Here is a 6,070-nt window from a genome sequence, read left to right as displayed (position 1 = left end):
TTTGTTTATGTATTTGTTTCTTAAATGTTTCCCTAATTTATGTTGACTACTCAGGGAATTTAAACATTTTTGTTTTAAGTCACTGTATGATTGTTTTATGATTCATGCAATGTAAAGTTGTTTATTTCTTTAAAAAGATAGAATGAGATTGTTAACATGTAATCTATTTGCGCCTATACTACTGGCCTTACGGTAGTCTAGGTTGCCCTCTTGAGACTGTGAAACGCATGCGCAGTTAGTCTGTGTCGACCTGGAGCATGAGGTCCACTGTTCGTTAATGGCTCTGTATTGGTGTTATGCACGTTGATTGAATAAACCAAGTTAACAGAAGATAAACGTTGTGTTTATTTGTAGTAGACTAACACGCCGACCGCCCACCGCATGGCGAGGCACTCCTTTTCCACCGTACTGTAGTTCACCTCCCTCTGGGCGAGCTTACGGCTAATGTGCAGTACGGGGCGGTCGACCCCCTCTACTTGCTGGGACAAAACGGCCCCCACCCCACTGTTCGAGGCGTCGGTCTGCAACACAAAAGGGAGAGAGAAGTCAGGAGAATACAGAAGCGGCTTACCACAGAGGGCTTTTTTAACCCTCTCAAACGCCAGCTGACACCGCTCCATCCACTGGACCGGATCTGAAGCACCCTTTCGGGTCAGGTCGGTCAGGGGACTGGTCAGCTCCGAAAAGGACGGGATGAACCGCCTGTAGTAGCCGGCCAGCCCCATGAACCTCCTGACCTATTTTTTCGTCTTGGGCGCCAGACAGGCTGAAATGGCGGTTGTTTTCTCTATCTGTGGCCGCACCTGCGGCCACAGATATCTGGGGTACCCAAGTGGTACCCCAGATACCGTGCCTCCCTCCGTCCAACTGCACACTTCTTCGGGTTGGCCGTGAGCCCCGCCTGCCTCAGGGACTCGAGCACTTTCCCCCACCTGCTGCATATGCTGCTCCCATGTCTCACTGTGAATGAGGACATCATCCAAGTAAGCAGCAGCATATGCAGAGTGGGGACGCAGCACCCGGTCCATGAGCCGCTGGAAGGTGGCTGGAGCTCCGAACAACCCGAAAGGAAGTGTGATAAATTGGTACAAAACATACGGAGTGGAGAAGGCAGTTTTTTCCTTAGACTCTGGAGAAAGGGGAATCTGCCAATAGCCCTTGGTTAAATCCAGCGTCGTGTAAAAGCGAGCAGTGCCTAGCCGATCCAGGAGTTCGTCGACCCAGGGCATGGGATAAGCATCGAATTTGGACACCTTGTTCACCCTGCGGTAGTCCATACAGAACCGGATTGACCCGTCGGACTTACGTACCAGCACGACAGGGCAACACCAGTCACTGGTGGACTCTTCTATCACTCCCATCTCTAGCATAGCCTGAAGCTCCGCCTGAACAATTTTCCTCTTGTGTTCAGGCAGCCGATAGGGCCGTGAACGAATGGCCACGCCCGGGGGCGTTTCTATGCGGTGGTTTATGAGAGAGGTGCGCCCTGGCAGCGGGGAGAACACGTCGGCAAACTGCCTTTGCAACGAAGCACCGTCTGCTCTGTTGTTAGGAAAGATTATGGCATTTCCTGTTTCTGCTAGAGAGAGGGGAGTTCGTCCCAAAGCTTGCCGTTGTATTTACTCCCTCCATCTGGAAGAAGGGAGCCTCGTTCAGCTGCGAGTGTGACTACAGACGGAGTTCACTCCATCACGGAGGGGGAGTGGGTAGGGTGTGGTTTGGAATTGGGCCTAAGTGTTCTCTGTCAGTCTGTCCTCATTGTATCCATTAATGGTCCCCCTGATCTGGTTCTTCTTGTCAAGGTCCCTGTCCCTGTTTCCTGTCTGTGTTTGCAAACTGTGTATTTTTCTCCCTGTGTTTTATCGTGTCATCCTGTTTTCTCGCTTGCTCTTTAAGTTTTTGGTTGTTTGGAACCAGCTTTCATGTGATAAAACTCTTTTTTTGTTAATTCTTTAAAACCTGACACCCCTCCTTTTGTACTGCATTTGGGTCCATATTTCCTCACCAATGTGACACTATCTCTTAAAAAAAAACTGTTTCTAACATCATTCCTAAGGTTACACTTGGCACTATTTGTTCTCAGCACAATGCACTGTGCTGAAGGTTTTCCAATATTAATCACCATGTGACATAATCCTGTCCACTCCTAATGCGTCTGATGTTTCCTGTGCTTTTAGAGCCTGCTCTCCGTAGAGGCGTTACTTCAAACCCTCTCACATTTGGAGAAATGGAGCGTGCGGAAGGAGAAAACAAGGGATGGCAAAAGACTGAATAAGAGTAACATTCTCTTAACAGATTGTAATTTACACTACACAAACTGCTCAAGCATTATGGACACTTAAAAGGACAGTTTTTAAAGGCATGAAAGCACTGGAATATGATCTGGTAAAAGCGGAATGTGGTGCCAGAGGAGAGTTTAGCGACACAGTGCAAAGAGTTTAAAAAGGAAAGTGCTGTAAACAAAACACATCCCACCAGTGAAGAAGATGTGGAAAATGGCAAGGTGAACATGAGGCAGTCCACAATTATGTAAATAACAAATCCGAACAATATTGTGTTGATTAATGACTTTAGAATGTGTAGTAGGTCATTTCATTTCACCGCAGACAGCTCCGGATGCAGCAAATCCCAAAGCTGTTAACGTGACATTTTCCTTCGTTTTATTCGCCGTGAATTCAGCCTTGCTGGCACGCCTTTTCCTCCATCTCTGTACACATGACAACTCCTTCTCAAACTGGTTTTAGCATGAGTAATGTATAAGCTGGCAAGTTGGCATATGATTACAAATCTTTTGGTCTGTTTAATTAATTACTCCATTACAGTTTTGGCATATTTGACGATTGAATGTAATAAAAATAAAGCATCCCATTGCTCACTCCTTTTCTTGTCTGAGTGTTTTTGTGAGTTTTTTAGTGTATTTCTGTTTCAGCTAGTGCCTTTGGTATTAACCATCCTGTAGAAAATGAACTACTAAGTAGCACTTTTTCAGCGTGTGGTACCTTTTTGTCAGAGGTAAAAGTGTTTTCTGAGATATACTGTATTGGACATAAAACAAATAAAAACAATACAAATTGTGAAAGAAATAACAGAATATAAATAAAATAGTGCGAGACTGTTGTAAGTTGTGCAAGTAAATACAAATAAAATGGAAATAGTGCAAGAATAGTCTATATACATGTTCACGTAAATGGAATATGTTATATAGATAAATAAATTGCAAGATGCAAACAGATGAATGTTAAAGCCCCTGTCACACTGTCCCGAAATTGACACCCGATGGACACACGAATATGGAATTGTGAATTTCGCACGAAGGCAACATTTACATTACATTTAAGACATACAACTGCAATGAAAGTACCAAAAACAATTATGTTACAGTACTATGATACTGTACTGGTATCTTCAGACTTTGTTCTTTACTTTATCCGTCGTTATATGTAGAAAATATTACGTTTTCTCCGTAATGTTGTTTCCATAACAACAACAACAACTTCCTGTCAACTGTCCTTCAAAATAATATATTATATCCTTTTTAGTTTCACAGAACACAAATTGGGTTATTTACATAATATATTTACATGATTTTGTTGTGCAATAAAACAACCCGATGGACACACGATAAAGGAAATGTTCAAATGCGGCTCTGATCGTAGCAACATCGGGCCATTCGTGAGGGCATCTAATGCCCCGGCCACACGAGGACGAAAACGGTCGTTTGCGTTACTGTTTAGTGTCATATAGACCGTTCGGCCACACGAGGACGACCGAATACGGCACTAAACGACTGCGGAAACGATAACGGGTCCCAAGGTGGATAGAATGGCATACGCAATGCTCTGGGGGGTCCAACAGCTCCGTGTGTACGCCCTATACGATAATTTTCTGATAATGATGAGGCAGCGGGGATGAGCAGCAGAGGTGGGGAGAGGCGCCCTGCCTCTCCCCACCTCTGCTGCTCACCCCCGCAAAGTAAACTGCACACTGAATTCAGATTATTTATCTTTCTCTCGATATGGACATAAACGCGAGTGAAGTCTAATCTGACAGGACGGAGACACCTCTCAAACTACCTAAACTAGTTATAAATATGTTTATTTTTACTGTCGGCCGGGTCACTCATTACTGGATCAGCTGCTGCATGAAACAGACACTGACGCTGTCTGAAGAGAGGGAGGAAAAAGAGAGGCTCCATGTATTTTATTATTATATTATATAGAGTCGTTATTCATTTGTTTTAAAGCTCAATACATAACAAAGAAGACCTTTGACCGGCACTTTTATAATTTTGTCGGAAGATTTAAACTTTAATACACGTTGACTGGCGAAAAACTCTGCCCGGTTCCCTCGGCCCCCACCGCGGAGAATAAACAGAAGGGCAACCATGACAACCATGCTTCTTCGCTGCTTTTGTGGAGGAAGTTACAGCGCCACGTACAGGCTCCTGCATATGTACTGCAGCTTCTCCAGCGGTTGGAGCTAAACGGAGCTGTCTCGTGTGGACAGACACTATCCGGATGACTATTGCGTGTGGACGGAAGCTTTTTTGCGATTGCGTTTGCGTTAATCCTATGCGTTTAGCCGTTTTCGTCCTCGTGTGGCCGGGGCATAAGCCTTCGTATGATCGCTGGTGGAGTTTCTCAGGCTCCGGCAGCAACTTCGTGAGCGGTGGCAAAATCGTTGGCATGCCAAAAAATTGCCGAAGGACCTTGCGAAGGTTCATTTTCGTATTGAATTCGTGTGTCAATTTTGCCCTTCGTAAGGCCATCGTGAGGGCATCTAGTTATCATCGGTGCCATCGGGCATTCGCCCCGATCAGAGGGAGGGCGAATGCACCGATGATAACACGAAGATGACACGATTTGACAAGATGCCCTCACGAATGCCTTACGAAGTTGCCGCTCACGAAGTTGCTGCCGGAGCCTTAGAAACTCCACCGGCGGTCATACGATGGCTTAAGATGCCCTCACGAATGGCCCGATGTTGCTACGATCACAGCCGATTTTGAACATTTCCTTTATCGTGTGTCCATCGGGTGTCAATTTCGGGACAGTGTGACAGGGGTTTTATGGAGGCCCTTTACAGAGGTCTGGTGTTTAATGACCTAGTCTAGTTAAAATCTTTGATACGTATTTCAACAAGCTTTAAAAACACTGACATATTATCAAACTAGAAAACCAGTGAGCAAGCATTTAGCAGACATAGCACCAATAGTTTCTCTCGTGGAGTCGTATATGTTTACACATAGTAAAATAAAATAAAAATGTACCCTCCATTCAGCTCTGTTTTGGTCTCCACCATCTCCTGAGGAAAATGTTAGTTTTTAGAGCTGTAAAATGCTTCACTATGATCCCCAAATAGTTTTCAACTTTTGCTGTCTGTTGTTTGCTGCGGGGCAGGAAGTGTAAAGTAGGATCTCAATTTACATTTTTGAGATTGAACCTTAAAATCTATGTTTGTGGGCAGTCAAATCAAAACAATGCTAAATGCTGAAGCTGCTGTTTGGTGACAACTCCCAAGGGTGTTTGTCATTTGTAATGCCCACTTCAAACTACATAAATCCATTTAATACAAATATTAATTAGTGCAGCTTTAAATACATTGTTTTATTTTTAAATTCCATTTGAGTTGAAGTAAATAGGGCAGGCTAAGCCAAGCAAAATGCTTGCAGTAACATGTTCAAACGGCAGTATAAACTTTAGGAGTTAATTGTTACAGATAAGTCTCTTGCAAGTACAGATTTGCTCCAAACCTCTGAACAATGTGAACCCTCCTGTGGAGAATTAAGAGATTTATCCTCCAAGAAGAAATGTTTTCATCTCTGATTGACCTCATTGATTCCTGTGAGCAATGAGAGTTACCCAAAACATTCAAAATGCCGACCGTAAAAACCAAAACAAAGCTAAAAGACACCAAAATACTGGGAGATAATTATCTGTGGGATGATACTGTGAGCAATAAATTACACATATGCACTTGTTCCATTGTTGATGTGTAAATATTGGCAAGTGCAGCTGTAAAAATGTATAACCTTCACTACTGAATAGTCAGTTTTTCATTCAATATTTAA

Source organism: Gymnodraco acuticeps, unplaced genomic scaffold (assembly GCF_902827175.1).
Source record: "Gymnodraco acuticeps unplaced genomic scaffold, fGymAcu1.1, whole genome shotgun sequence".
Taxonomy (NCBI): Eukaryota; Metazoa; Chordata; class Actinopteri; order Perciformes; family Bathydraconidae; genus Gymnodraco; species Gymnodraco acuticeps.
This window is presented reverse-complemented; position numbering follows the sequence as displayed.